The following is a 16,207-nucleotide window of genomic DNA, read 5'->3' as shown; positions in this document are numbered from 1 at the left end:
ATCCTGCCATTCCATTCATGAAAGAGGAGGCTCAGGATGAGCACAGCTAGAAATCCTCCCCAGTAAACGAGCTGCACCTGCGACCTATGTAAAAGGCTGCGGAATATCTCTTTAAGAAAATCACTGCACCTTCAAGGGAAATCTCAGCCAAAACAGGTAAAACCTGCGCAGCCCCCGGGAATTAAACGTCATTCCACCCTGAGAACCGCGCTGATCGGAGCGTCCACGTCAGTCCTGTGCCGTCACCTGTCCGCACCGCTGCCGTGCAGAAATACCGCATCAGAGGAGCGCCAAACTGTGGTCATTAACCCCCTATGTGCGGTGCTACTACATGGTGCGGCTGGAAGCAGTGACTCCAGCTGAGCTTCATTGCCTACTGGAGTCTGGTGGTCTGAATCCCCCCCCCATCAGAGGCTCAGGATCCTGCTCTGTCCCCCATGCTTTACACTGCAGCTCTGCTCTATTATCATACACCTGTGATCAGTAACTCCAGCTCAGCTTCATTCCCTACTGGAGTCTGGTGGTCTGAATTCCCCCCCTATCAGAGGCTCAGGTGCCTGCTCTGTCCCCCATGCTTTACACTGCTGTACAGTCATCTTTAATGACTCCAGCTCAGCTGCATTGTCTACTGAAGTCTGATTTCACCCCTTGACTATCAGAGGCTCAGGTGCCTGCTCTGTCTCTAATGCTTTAGGCCAGGGGTCTCAAACACGCGGCCCCTGAGGCTGCTTAATGCGGCATGCAGGCATCAGAGCCCCCGTAAAGATTGCGGCCTGGTCCCGAGGGCTTCCAAAGTCAGTGATTCTTTTCAGTGGAATGTTCTACAAGAGGGGGACCGGGATGGGGGGCACATTACAACAAGATGGGGACCGGGATGGGGGGCACATTACAACAAGATGGGGGTGGGAGCATTACTACAAGATGGGGACCGGGATGGGGGGGTGCATTACTACAAGATGGGGACCGGGATGGGGGGCGCATTACTACAAGATGGGGACCGGGATGGGGGGCACATTACAACAAGATGGGGACCGGGATGGGGGTGGGAGCATTACTACAAGATGGGGACCGGGATGGGGGGGTGCATTACTACAAGATGGGGACCGGGATCTGGGGGCACATTACAACAAGATGGGGACCGGGATGGGGGTGGGAGTATTACTACAAGATGGGGACCGGGATGGGGGGGTGCATTACTACAAGATGGGGACCGGGATGGGGGGCACATTACAGCAAGATGGGGACCGGGATGGGGGTGGGAGTATTACTACAAGATGGGGACCGGGATGGGGGGGTGCATTACTACAAGATGGGGACCGGGATCTGGGGGCACATTACAACAAGATGGGGACCGGGATGGGGGTGGGATCATTACTACAAGATGGGGACCGGGATGGGGGGGTGCATTACTACAAGATGGGGACCGGGATGGGGGGCGCATTACTACAAGATGGGGACCGGGATGGGGGTGGGAGCATTACAACAAGATGGGGACCGGGATGGGGGGCACATTACAACAAGATGGGGACCGGGATGGGGGGCACATTACAACAAGATGGGGACCGGGATGGGGGTGGGAGCATTACAACAAGATGGGGACCGGGATGGGGGGCACATTACAACAAGATGGGGACCGGGATGGGGGGGGGCATTACTACAAGATGGGGACCGGGATGGGGGGGCACATTACGACAAGAGGGGGACCGGGATGGGGGGGGAGCATTACTACAAGATGGGGACCGGGCTGGGGGGTGCATTACTACAAGATGGGGACCGGGATGGGGGGGCGCATTACTACAAGATGGGGACCGGGATGGGGGGGGCGCATTACTATAAGATGGGGACCGGGATGGGGGGTGCATTACTACAAGATGGGGACCGGGATGGGGGGGGCGCATTACTACAAGATGGGGACCGGGATGGGGGGTGCATTACTACAAGATGGGGACCGGGATGGGGGGGGCGCATTACTACAAGATGGGGACCGGGATCTGGGGGCGCATTACTACAAGATGGGGACCGGGATCTGGGGGCGCATTACTACAAGATGGGGACCGGGATGGGGGGCGCATTACGACAAGATGGGGACCGGGATGAGGGGGCGCATTACGACAAGATGGGGACCGGGATGGGGGGCGCATTGCTACAAGATGGGGACCGGGATCTGGGGGCGCATTGCTACAAGATGGGGACCGGGATCTGGGGGCGCATTGCTACAAGATGGGGACCGTGATGGGGGGCTCATTACGACAAGATGGGGACCGGGATGGGGGCTGCATTAAGACAAGATGGGGACCGGGATGGGGGGCGCATTGCTACAAGATGGGGACAGGGATCTGGGGGTGCATTACTACAAGATGGGGACCGGGATGGGGGGCGCATTGCTACAAGATGGGGACCGGGATGGGGGGTGCATTAAGACAAGATGGGGACCGGGATGGGGGACGCATTGCTACAAGATGGGGACCGGGATCTGGGGATGCATTACTACAAGATGGGGACCGGGATGGGGGGGCGCATTACGACAAGATGGGGACCAGGATGGGGGGCACATTACTACACGACGGGGACCGGGATCTGGGGGCGCATTGCTACAAGATGGGGACCGGGATCTGGGGGCGCATTACTACAAGATGGGGACCGGGATCTGGGGGCGCATTACTACAAGATGGGGACCGGGATCTGGGGGCGCATTACTACAAGATGGGGACCGGGATGGGGGGCGCATTACGACAAGATGGGGACCGGGATGGGGGGTGCATTAAGACAAGATGGGGACCGGGATGGGGGACGCATTGCTACAAGATGGGGACCGGGATCTGGGGGTGCATTACTACAAGATGGGGACCGGGATGGGGGGCGCATTGCTACAAGATGGGGACCGGGATGGGGGGCGCATTACGACAAGATGGGGACCGGGATGAGGGACGCATTACTACAAGATGAGGACCGGGATGGGGGGGCGCATTACGACAAGATGGGGACCGGGATGGGGGGCACATTGCTACAAGATGGGGACCGGGATGGGGGGCGCATTGCTACAAGATGGGGACCGGGATCTGGGGGCGCATTACTACAAGATGGGGACCGGGATGAGGGGCGCATTGCTACAAGATGGGGACCGGGATGGGGGGCGCATTGCTACAAGATGGGGACCGGGATGGGGGACGCATTGCTACAAGATGGGGACCGGGATGGGGGGGCGCATGACGACAAGATGGGGACCGGGATGGGGGGCGCATCGCTACAAGATGGGGACCGGGATGGGGGGCGCATTACGACAAGATGGGGACCGGGATGAGGGACGCATTACTACAAGATGGGGACCGGGATGGGGGGGCGCATTACGACAAGATGGGGACCGGGATGGGGGACACATTACTACACGACGGGGACCGGGATCTGGGGGCGCATTGCTACAAGATGGGGACCGGGATGGGGGGCGCATTGCTACAAGATGGGGACCGGGATCTGGGGGCGCATTACTACAAGATGGGGACCGGGATGGGGGGCGCATTGCTACAAGATGGGGACCGGGATGGGGGGCGCATTGCTACAAGATGGGGACCGGGATGGGGGACGCATTACGACAAGATGGGGACCGGGATGGGGGGGCGCATGACGACAAGATGGGGACCGGGATGGGGGACACATTACGACAAGATCGGGGTGGGGGGGGGCGCATTACTACAAGATTGGAACCGGGATCTGGGGGCGCATTACTACAAGATTGGAACCGGGATCTGGGGGCGCATTGCTACAAGATGGGGACCGGGATGGGGGGGCGCATTACGACAAGATGGGGACCAGGATGGGGGGCACATTACTACACGACGGGGACCGGGATCTGGGGGCGCATTGCTACAAGATGGGGACCGGGATCTGGGGGCGCATTACTACAAGATGGGGACCGGGATGGGGGGCGCATTACGACAAGATGGGGACCGGGATGGGGGGTGCATTAAGACAAGATGGGGACCGGGATGGGGGACGCATTGCTACAAGATGGGGACCGGGATCTGGGGGTGCATTACTACAAGATGGGGACCGGGATGGGGGGCGCATTGCTACAAGATGGGGACCGGGATGGGGGGCGCATTACTACAAGATGGGGACCGGGATGGGGGGGCGCATTACGACAAGATGGGGACCGGGATGGGGGGCGCATTACTACACGACGGGGACCGGGATCTGGGGGCGCATTGCTACAAGATGGGGACCGGGATCTGGGGGCGCATTACTACAAGATGGGGAACGGGATGGGGGGCACATTACGACAAGATGGGGACCGGGGTGGGGGGCGCATTACTACAAGATTGGGACCTTACTATCTGGCGCTAATTGTAAGAAAGAAAAAAAAAATCACTGTATGTGGCCAGTTAGGGGACACAAAAAGGAAATAAAAATTGTAAAAACTGTAAACTTGTAAAAAGTATAAAACTGTACCATAGCCCATACAATGAATGCCATTTATAAGAATAAACTAAAAAAGCCAAAAATGTTCAAAAAATGACCCAAAAGGTGTATAGGAAAAAAAATATGGTATCATTAAAAATTTCATATCATCCTGCAAAGAATGCGGCCCTTAAAATTCACATTTTTTTCTATGTGCGGCCCATATACTTAGCCGAGTTTGAGACCCTTGCTTTAGGCTATGTTCACACATGTTGGGTTTTTCAGCATTTTTTGCTGCAGACTTTTATGCAAATTTTCAATTTCTAATATCATACACCTGTGATCAGTGACTCCAACTCAGCTGCTTTGACTACTGAAGTCTGAGGTTTCCTGAAATCCATCTCCTGTCCAGTCAGAGGCTCAGCTTTCAGTTAAATCCTCATGCTTTACACTGCAGCTCTGCTCTATTATCATACAGCCTGTGATCAGTGACTTCAGTTACATTAAACTGACTGTAGAAGATGTGGGAGTCTGAAAACAGATACTTGGGTACAATTGTTCCCCCATGCTTTACCCTGCAGCTCTGCTTGGTCAGACTGGTTGCTGTGTATGATCCTGAGCTCAGCACATGGAGGGAGAAACACATTACAAGTTACTGAACTCCCAGGAGAAACAGCAGATTGCCAGAAAAGTGCAGCACTTGTGCTAAGGGGAGGAGCCTACAGGTGGGGGAGGAGCCTATGGGTGGGGGAGGAGCCTATAGAGCAGAATTAAAGGGCTTTTACATATTTAGTCATTTAACGTGCCAGAAAATTCCCAAGATTCCACTGTGTGTGAGGTGTAAACTGGGGGCGCAGCCAGGGGTAACGACTGTCCGCAATTTCCCAAACAATTTCCACAGATCAAAGCTAAATATTTTAGAATAAGTTTCCCAGAAAAAAAAATCCAGGTTGGTAACATTGTGTATTATTATGATATGTTTCCCATGGTGTTACATGGGACTGCAGGCAAACAGGTCAGTATCCAGAAATGGATCAAATACTATAAGGCATTAGTGTATCATCAGAATAGTGACTGCAGCTCTGGAGGTGACTGGAGGGTAAGACACGATGTAACAGCAATATAGTGACTGCAGCTCTGGAAGTGACTGGAGGATAAGACATGATATGACAGCAGAATAGTGATGCAGCTCTGGAGGTGACTGAAGGATGACACATGATGTAAAAGCAGAATAGTGACTGCAGCTCTGGAGGTGACTGGAGGATAAGAGATGAGGCACCAGCAGAATAGTGACTGCAGCTCTGGAGGTGACTGGAGGATAAGACATGATGTAACAGCAGAATAGTGACTGCAGCTCTGGAGGTGACTGGAGGATAAGACATAATGTAACAGCAGAATAGTGACTGCAGCTCTGGAGGTGACTGAAGGATGACACATGATGTAAAAGCAGAATAGTGACTGCAGCTCTGGAGGTGACTGAAGGATGACACATGATGGAAAAGCAGAATAGTGACTGCAGCTCTGGAGGTGACTGGAGGATAAGAGATGAGGCACCAGCAGAATAGTGACTGCAGCTCTGGAGGTGACTGGAGGATAAGACATGATGTAACAGCAGAATAGTGACTGCAGCTCTGGAGGTGACTGGAGGATAAGACATGATGTAACAGCAGAATAGTGACTGCAGCTCTGGAGGTGACTGGAGGATAAGACATAATGTAACAGCAGAATAGTGACTGCAGCTCTGGAGGTGACTGGAGGATAAGACATGATATGACTGCAGAATAGTGATGCAGCTCTGGAGGTGACTGAAGGATGACACATGATGTAAAAGCAGAATAGTGACTGCAGCTCTGGAGGTGACTGGAGGATAAGACATGATATGACTGCAGAATAGTGATGCAGCTCTGGAGGTGACTGAAGGATGACACATGATGTAAAAGCAGAATAGTGACTGCAGCTCTGCAGGTGACTGAAGGGTGACACATGATGTAAAAGCAGAATAGTGACTGCAGCTCTGGAGGTGACCGGAGGATAAGACATGATATGACTGCAGAATAGTGATGCAGCTCTGGAGGTGACTGAAGGATGACACATGATGTAAAAGCAGAATAGTGACTGCAGCTCTGGAGGTGACTGGAGGATAAGACATGATGTAACAGCAGACTAGTGACGGCAGCTCTGGAGGTGACTTTCCTGAGTTCTTCTTCTAAGGCCTCATTCACACGTCAGTGATTTTTCTTGTAAAATATGTTGGAGCTTCTTCAGAGTTCGGTCAGAGTCCGTTTTTCTTGGATGGAATAATAACCGCTGAGCGTTTCTGCAGCGTCTCCTCTGATTCAGTCCTGACGGCAGCGGAGCACGGCCGGCTCTTCTCGGCCCCATGGACTCACGCTGGAGGTTTCATCTGACACTTCGATCACTGTCGGACAAGTCTCGGTGGTTTGTGTGAATCACTCAGTCCCGGAAAAAACCTGCCATGTGAACAGTCCCGGAAAAAACCTGCCATGTGAACAGTCCCGGAAAAAACCTGCCATGTGAACAGTCCCGGAAAAAACCTGCCATGTGAACAGTCCCGGAAAAAACCTGCCATGTGAACAGTCCCGGAAAAAACCTGCCCTGTGAACAGTCCCGGAAAAAACCTGCCATGTGAACAGTCCCGGAAAAAACCTGCCATGTGAACAGTCCCGGAAAAAAACTGCCATGTGAACAGTCCCGGAAAAAACCTGCCATGTGAACAGTCCCGGAAAAAACCTGCCATGTGAACAGCCCCGGAAAAAACCTGCCATGTGAACAGCCCCGGAAAAAACCTGCCATGTGAACAGCCCCGGAAAAAACCTGCCATGTGAACAGTCCCGGAAAAAACCTGCCATGTGAACAGTCCCGGAAAAAACCTGCCATGTGAACAGTCCCGGAAAAAACCTGCCATGTGAACAGCCCCGGAAAAAACCTGCCATGTGAACAGCCCCGGAAAAAACCTGCCATGTGAACAGCCCCGGAAGAAACCTGCCATGTGAACAGTCCCGGAAAAAACCTGCCATGTGAACAGTCCCGGAAAAAACCTGCCATGTGAACAGTCCCGGAAAAAACCTGCCATGTGAACAGTCCCGGAAAAAACCTGCCATGTGAACAGTCCCGGAAAAAACCTGCCATGTGAACAGTCCCGGAAAAAACCTGCCATGTGAACAGCCCCGGAAAAAACCTGCCATGTGAACAGTCCCGGAAAAAACCTGCCATGTGAACAGTCCCGGAAAAAACCTGCCATGTGAACAGTCCCGGAAAAAACCTGCCATGTGGACAGCCCCGGAAAAAACCTGCCATGTGAACAGCCCCGGAAAAAACCTGCCATGTGAACAGCCCCGGAAAAAACCTGCCATGTGAACAGTCCCGGAAAAAACCTGCCATGTGAACAGTCCCGGAAAAAACCTGCCATGTGAACAGTCCCGGAAAAAACCTGCCATGTGAACAGCCCCGGAAAAAACCTGCCATGTGAACAGCCCCGGAAAAAACCTGCCATGTGAACAGTCCCGGAAAAAACCTGCCATGTGAACAGTCCCGGAAAAAACCTGCTATGTGAACAGTCCCGGAAAAAACCTGCCATGTGAACAGTCCCGGAAAAAAACTGCCATGTGAACAGCCCCGGAAAAAACCTGCCATGTGAACAGTCCCGGAAAAAACCTGCCATGTGAACAGTCCCGGAAAAAACCTGCCATGTGAACAGCCCCGGAAAAAACCTGCCATGTGAACAGCCCCGGAAAAAACCTGCCATGTGAACAGTCCCGGAAAAAACCTGCCATGTGAACAGTCCCGGAAAAAACCTGCCATGTGAACAGTCCCGGAAAAAACCTGCCATGTGAACAGCCCCGGAAAAAACCTGCCATGTGAACAGCCCCGGAAAAAACCTGCCATGTGAACAGCCCCGGAAAAAACCTGCCATGTGAACAGTCCCGGAAAAAACCTGCCATGTGAACAGTCCCGGAAAAAACCTGCCATGTGAACAGTCCCGGAAAAAACCTGCCATGTGAACAGTCCCGGAAAAAACCTGCCATGTGAACAGTCCCGGAAAAAACCTGCCATGTGAACAGCCCCGGAAAAAACCTGCCATGTGAACAGTCCCGGAAAAAACCTGCCATGTGAACAGTCCCGGAAAAAACCTGCCATGTGAACAGTCCCGGAAAAAACCTGCCATGTGAACAGTCCCGGAAAAAACCTGCCATGTGAACAGCCCCGGAAAAAACCTGCCATGTGAACAGCCCCGGAAAAAACCTGCCATGTGAACAGTCCCGGAAAAAACCTGCCATGTGAACAGTCCCGGAAAAAACCTGCCATGTGAACAGTCCCGGAAAAAACCTGCCATGTGAACAGTCCCGGAAAAAACCTGCCATGTGAACAGCCCCGGAAAAAACCTGCCATGTGAACAGCCCCGGAAAAAACCTGCCATGTGAACAGTCCCGGAAAAAACCTGCCATGTGAACAGTCCCGGAAAAAACCTGCCATGTGAACAGTCCCGGAAAAAACCTGCCATGTGAACAGTCCCGGAAAAAACCTGCCATGTGAACAGTCCCGGAAAAAACCTGCCATGTGAACAGTCCCGGAAAAAAACTGCCATGTGAACAGTCCCGGAAAAAAACTGCCATGTGAACAGTCCCGGAAAAAACCTGCCATGTGAACAGCCCCGGAAAAAACCTGCCATGTGAACAGCCCCGGAAAAAACCTGCCATGTGAACAGCCCCGGAAAAAACCTGCCATGTGAACAGTCCCGGAAAAAACCTGCCATGTGAACAGTCCCGGAAAAAACCTGCCATGTGAACAGTCCCGGAAAAAACCTGCCATGTGAACAGCCCCGGAAAAAACCTGCCATGTGAACAGCCCCGGAAAAAACCTGCCATGTGAACAGCCCCGGAAAAAACCTGCCATGTGAACAGTCCCGGAAAAAACCTGCCATGTGAACAGTCCCGGAAAAAACCTGCCATGTGAACAGTCCCGGAAAAAACCTGCCATGTGAACAGTCCCGGAAAAAACCTGCCATGTGAACAGTCCCGGAAAAAACCTGCCATGTGGACAGCCCCGGAAAAAACCTGCCATGTGAACAGCCCCGGAAAAAAACTGCCATGTGAACAGCCCCGGAAAAAACCTGCCATGTGAACAGTCCCGGAAAAAACCTGCCATGTGAACAGTCCCGGAAAAAACCTGCCATGTGAACAGCCCCGGAAAAAACCTGCCATGTGAACAGTCCCGGAAAAAACCTGCCATGTGAACAGTCCCGGAAAAAACCTGCCATGTGAACAGTCCCGGAAAAAACCTGCCATGTGAACAGCCCCGGAAAAAAACTGCCATGTGAACAGCCCCGGAAAAAAACTGCCATGTGAACAGTCCCGGAAAAAACCTGCCATGTGAACAGTCCCGGAAAAAACCTGCCATGTGAACAGTCCCGGAAAAAACCTGCCATGTGAACAGCCCCGGAAAAAACCTGCCATGTGAACAGTCCCGGAAAAAAACTGCCATGTGAACAGTCCCGGAAAAAACCTGCCATGTGAACAGTCCCGGAAAAAACCTGCCATGTGAACAGTCCCGGAAAAAACCTGCCATGTGAACAGTCCCGGAAAAAACCTGCCATGTGAACAGCCCCGGAAAAAACCTGCCATGTGAACAGTCCCGGAAAAAACCTGCCATGTGAACAGTCCCGGAAAAAACCTGCCATGTGAACAGTCCCGGAAAAAACCTGCCATGTGAACAGCCCCGGAAAAAACCTGCCATGTGAACAGCCCCGGAAAAAAACTGCCATGTGAACAGTCCCGGAAAAAACCTGCCATGTGAACAGCCCCGGAAAAAACCTGCCATGTGAACAGCCCCGGAAAAAACCTGCCATGTGAACAGCCACATAGACCGTCACAGGCAGGAGCTGTAGCCTTGAAATAAACAGGAGAGCACTTGCAGGAGAAAACCTGACGTCTGAACGAGGCCGGAGACCCCCGATCTAGATGGGGAAAAGCTGAAATAATTGACATCTTGGTAATAAAAAAAAGTGTAAAAAAACAAAACGTTGCATCATGTGAATGAACAGCAAAAAGGGAAAACTGCTATAATATGCTGTGTGTGAACAGGACTATAGATGCCAGCGTAGCTGGGGTCCTGCTGCTGGAGATTATCTGTATATTACACATCCTGGGGTCCTGCAGGTTAGTGGGGTGCACTTATTACAGGGTGGATCATCAGGTTAGTGGGGTGCACTTATTACAGGGCGGATCATCAGGTTAGTGGGGTGCACTTATTACAGGGCGGATCATCAGGTTAGTGGGGTGCACTTATTACAGGGCGGATCATCAGGTTAGTGGCATGCACTTATTACAGGGTGGATCATCAGGTTAGTGGGGTGCACTTATTACAGGGCGGATCATCAGGTTAGTGGGGTGCACTTATTACAGGGCGGATCATCAGGTTAGTGGGGTGCACTTATTACAGGGCGGATCATCAGGTTAGTGGCATGCACTTATTACAGGGCGGATCATCAGGTTAGTGGGGTGCACTTATTACAGGGCGGATCATCAGGTTGGTGGGGTGCACTTATTACAGGGCGGATCATCAGGTTAGTGAGGTGAACTTATTACAGGGCGGATCATCAGGTTAGTGAGGTGCACTTATTACAGGGCGGATCATCAGGTTAGTGGGGTGCACTTATTACAGGGCGGATCATCAGGTTAGTGGCGTGCACTTATTACAGGGCAGATCATCAGGTTAGTGGCATGCACTTATTACAGGGTGGATCATCAGGTTAGTGGGGTGCACTTATTACAGGGCGGATCATCAGGTTGGTGGGGTGCACTTATTACAGGGCGGATCATCAGGTTAGTGGCGTGCACTTATTACAGGGCGGATCATCAGGTTAGTGAGGTGAACTTATTACAGGGCGGATCATCAGGTTAGTGGGGTGCACTTATTACAGGGCGGATCATCAGGTTGGTGGGGTGCACTTATTACAGGGCGGATCATCAGGTTAGTGGGGTGCACTTATTACAGGGCGGATCATCAGGTTAGTGAGGTGCACTTATTACAGGGCGGATCATCAGGTTAGTGAGGTGAACTTATTACAGGACGGATCATCAGGTTAGTGGGGTGCACTTATTACAGGGCGGATCATCAGGTTAGTGAGGTGCACTTATTACAGGGCGGATCATCAGGTTAGTGAGGTGAACTTATTACAGGGCGGATCATCAGGTTAGTGGGGTGCACTTATTACAGGGCGGATCATCAGGTTGGTGGGGTGCACTTATTACAGGGCGGATCATCAGGTTAGTGAGGTGCACTTATTACAGGGCGGATCATCAGGTTAGTGGGGTGCACTTATTACAGGGCGGATCATCAGGTTAGTGAGGTGCACTTATTACAGGGCGGATCATCAGGTTAGTGAGGTGAACTTATTACAGGGCGGATCATCAGGTTAGTGGGGTGCACTTATTACAGGGCGGATCATCAGGTTAGTGGGGTGCACTTATTACAGGGCGGATCATCAGGTTAGCGGGGTGCACTTATTACAGGGCAGATCATCAGGTTAGTGAGGTGAACTTATTACAGGGTGGATCATCAGGTTAGTGGGGTGCACTTATTACAGGGCGGATCATCAGGTTAGTGGCGTGCACTTATTACAGGGCGGATCATCAGGTTAGCGGGGTGCACTTATTACAGGGCAGATCATCAGGTTAGTGGGGTGCACTTATTACAGGGCGGATCATCAGGTTAGTGGGGTGCACTTATTACAGGGCGGATCATCAGGTTAGTGGGGTGCACTTATTACAGGGCGGATCATCAGGTTAGCGGGGTGCACTTATTACAGGGCAGATCATCAGGTTAGTGAGGTGAACTTATTACAGGGCGGATCATCAGGTTAGCGGGGTGCACTTATTACAGGGCAGATCATCAGGTTAGTGAGGTGAACTTATTACAGGGTGGATCATCAGGTTAGTGGGGTGCACTTATTACAGGGCGGATCATCAGGTTAGTGGCGTGCACTTATTACAGGGCGGATCATCAGGTTAGTGGCGTGCACTTATTACAGGGCGGATCATCAGGTTAGTGGCGTGCACTTATTACAGGGCGGATCATCAGGTTAGTGAGGTGAACTTATTACAGGGTGGATCATCAGGTTAGTGGGGTGCACTTATTACAGGGCAGATCATCAGGTTAGTGAGGTGAACTTATTACAGGGTGGATCATCAGGTTAGTGGGGTGCACTTATTACAGGGCGGATCATCAGGTTAGTGGCGTGCACTTATTACAGGGCGGATCATCAGGTTAGTGGCGTGCACTTATTACAGGGCGGATCATCAGGTTAGTGGCGTGCACTTATTACAGGGCGGATCATCAGGTTAGTGAGGTGAACTTATTACAGGGCGGATCATCAGGTTAGTGAGGTGCACTTATTACAGGGCGGATCATCAGGTTAGCGGGGTGCACTTATTACAGGGCAGATCATCAGGTTAGTTAGGTGAACTTATTACAGGGCGGATCATCAGGTTAGTGGGGTGCACTTATTACAGGGCAGATCATCAGGTTAGTTAGGTGAACTTATTACAGGGCGGATCATCAGGTTAGTGGGGTGCACTTATTACAGGGCAGATCATCAGGTTAGTGAGGTGCACTTATTACAGGGCGGATCATCAGGTTAGTGGGGTGCACTTATTACAGGGCGGATCATCAGGTTAGTGGGGTGCACTTATTACAGGGCGGATCATCAGGTTAGTGGGGTGCACTTATTACAGGGCGGATCATCAGGTTAGTGGGGTGCACTTATTACAGGGCGGATCATCAGGTTAGTGGGGTGCACTTATTACAGGGCGGATCATCAGGTTAGTGGGGTGCACTTATTACAGGGCGGATCATCAGGTTAGTGGCGTGCACTTATTACAGGGCGGATCATCAGGTTAGTGGGGTGCACTTATTACAGGGCGGATCATCAGGTTACTGGGGTGCACTTATTACAGGGCGGATCATCAGGTTAGTGGCGTGCACTTATTACAGGGCGGATCATCAGGTTAGTGAGGTGCACTTATTACAGGGCGGATCATCAGGTTAGTGGGGTGCACTTATTACAGGGCGGATCATCAGGTTAGTGGGGTGCACTTATTACAGGGCGGATCATCAGGTTAGTGCGGTGCACTTATTACAGGGCGGATCATCAGGTTAGTGAGGTGCACTTATTACAGGGCGGATCATCAGGTTAGTGAGGTGCACTTATTACAGGGCGGATCATCAGGTTAGTGGGGTGCACTTATTACAGGGCGGATCATCAGGTTGGTGGGGTGCACTTATTACAGGGTGGATCATCAGGTTGGTGGGGTGCACTTATTACAGGGCGGATCATCAGGTTAGTGAGGTGCACTTATTACAGGGCGGATCATCAGGTTAGTGGGGTGCACTTATTACAGGGCGGATCATCAGGTTAGTGGGGTGCACTTATTACAGGGCGGATCATCAGGTTAGTGGGGTGCACTTATTACAGGGCGGATCATCAGGTTAGTGGGGTGCACTTATTACAGGGCGGATCATCAGGTTAGTGAGGTGCACTTATTACAGGGCGGATCATCAGGTTAGTGAGGTGCACTTATTACAGGGCGGATCATCAGGTTAGTGGGGTGCACTTATTACAGGGCGGATCATCAGGTTAGTGGGGTGCACTTATCACAGGGCGGATCATCAGGTTAGTGAGGTGCACTTATTACAGGGCGGATCATCAGGTTAGTGAGGTGCACTCATTACAGGGCGGATCATCAGGTTAGTGGGGTGCACTTATTACAGGGCGGATCATCAGGTTAGTGAGGTGCACTTATTACAGGGCGGATCATCAGGTTAGTGAGGTGCACTTATTACAGGGCGGATCATCAGGTTAGTGGGGTGCACTTATCACAGGGCGGATCATCAGGTTAGTGGGGTGCACTTATTACAGGGCGGATCATCAGGTTAGTGGGGTGCACTTATTACAGGGCGGATCATCAGGTTAGTGAGGTGCACTTATTACAGGGCGGATCATCAAGTTAGTGGGGTGCACTTATTACAGGGCGGATCATCAGGTTGGTGGGGTGCACTTATTACAGGGCGGATCATCAGGTTAGTGAGGTGCACTTATTACAGGGCGGATCATCAGGTTAGTGGGGTGCACTTATTACAGGGCGGATCATCAGGTTAGTGAGGTGCACTTATTACAGGGCGGATCATCAGGTTAGTGAGGTGCACTTATTACAGGGCGGATCATCAGGTTAGTGAGGTGCACTTATTACAGGGCAGATCATCAGGTTAGTGGGGTTCACTTATTACAGGGCGGATCATCAGGTTAGTGGGGTGCACTTATTACAGGGCGGATCATCAGGTTAGTGAGGTGCACTTATCACAGGGCGGATCATCAGGTTAGTGAGGTGCACTTATTACAGGGCGGATCATCAGGTTAGTGAGGTGCACTTATTACAGGGCAGATCATCAGGTTAGTGGGGTTCACTTATTACAGGGCGGATCATCAGGTTAGTGGGGTGCACTTATTACAGGGCGGATCATCAGGTTAGTGAGGTGCACTTATTACAGGGCGGATCATCAGGTTAGTGAGGTGCACTTATTACAGGGCGGATCATCAGGTTAGTGAGGTGCACTTATTACAGGGCAGATCATCAGGTTAGTGGGGTTCACTTATTACAGGGCGGATCATCAGGTTAGTGAGGTGCACTTATCACAGAGCGGATCATCAGGTTAGTGAGGTGCACTTATTACAGGGCGGATCATCAGGTTAGTGAGGTGCACTTATTACAGGGCGGATCATCAGGTTAGTGAGGTGCACTTATTACAGGGCGGATCATCAGGTTAGTGAGGTGCACTTATTACAGGGCAGATCATCAGGTTAGTGGGGTTCACTTATTACAGGGCGGATCATCAGGTTAGTGGGGTGCACTTATTACAGGGCAGATCATCAGGTTAGTGAGGTGCACTTATTACAGGGCAGATCATCAGGTTAGTGGGGTTCACTTATTACAGGTCGGATCATCAGGTTAGTGGGGTGCACTTATTACAGGGCGGATCATCAGGTTAGTGAGGTGCACTTCTTACAGGGCGGATCATCAGGTTAGTGAGGTGCACTTATTACAGGGCGGATCATCAGGTTAGTGAGGTGCACTTATTACAGGGCAGATCATCAGGTTAGTGAGGTGCACTTATTACAGGGCGGATCATCAGGTTAGTGAGGTGCACTTATTACAGGGCGGATCATCAGGTTAGTGGGGTGCACTTATTACAGGGCGGATCATCAGGTTAGTGAGGTGCACTTCTTACAGGGCGGATCATCAGGTTAGTGAGGTGCACTTATTACAGGGCGGATCATCAGGTTAGTGAGGTGCACTTATTACAGGGCGGATCATCAGGTTAGTGAGGTGAACTTATTACAGGGCGGATCATCAGGTTAGTGAGGTGAACTTATTACAGGGCGGATCATCAGGTTAGTGAGGTGCACTTATTACAGGGCGGATCATCAGGTTAGTGAGGTGCACTTATTACAGGGCAGATCATCAGGTTAGTGGGGTTCACTTATTACAGGGCGGATCATCAGGTTAGTGGGGTGCACTTATTACAGGGCGGATCATCAGGTTAGTGAGGTGCACTTATTACAGGGCGGATCATCAGGTTAGTGAGGTGCACTTATTACAGGGCGGATCATCAGGTTAGTGAGGTGCACTTATTACAGGGCGGATCATCAGGTTAGTGAGGTGCACTTATTACAGGGCGGATCATCAGGTTAGTGAGGTGAACTTATTACACGGCGGATCATCAGGTTAGTGGGAAC

The sequence above is a fragment of the Phyllobates terribilis genome, unplaced genomic scaffold (genome assembly GCF_046119375.1).
Source record: "Phyllobates terribilis strain yellow unplaced genomic scaffold, ASM4611937v1 Scaffold_2__4_contigs__length_985480577, whole genome shotgun sequence".
Taxonomy (NCBI): Eukaryota; Metazoa; Chordata; class Amphibia; order Anura; family Dendrobatidae; genus Phyllobates; species Phyllobates terribilis.
The sequence above is the reverse complement of the archived record's forward strand: the minus strand, read 5'-3'. Positions refer to the sequence as shown.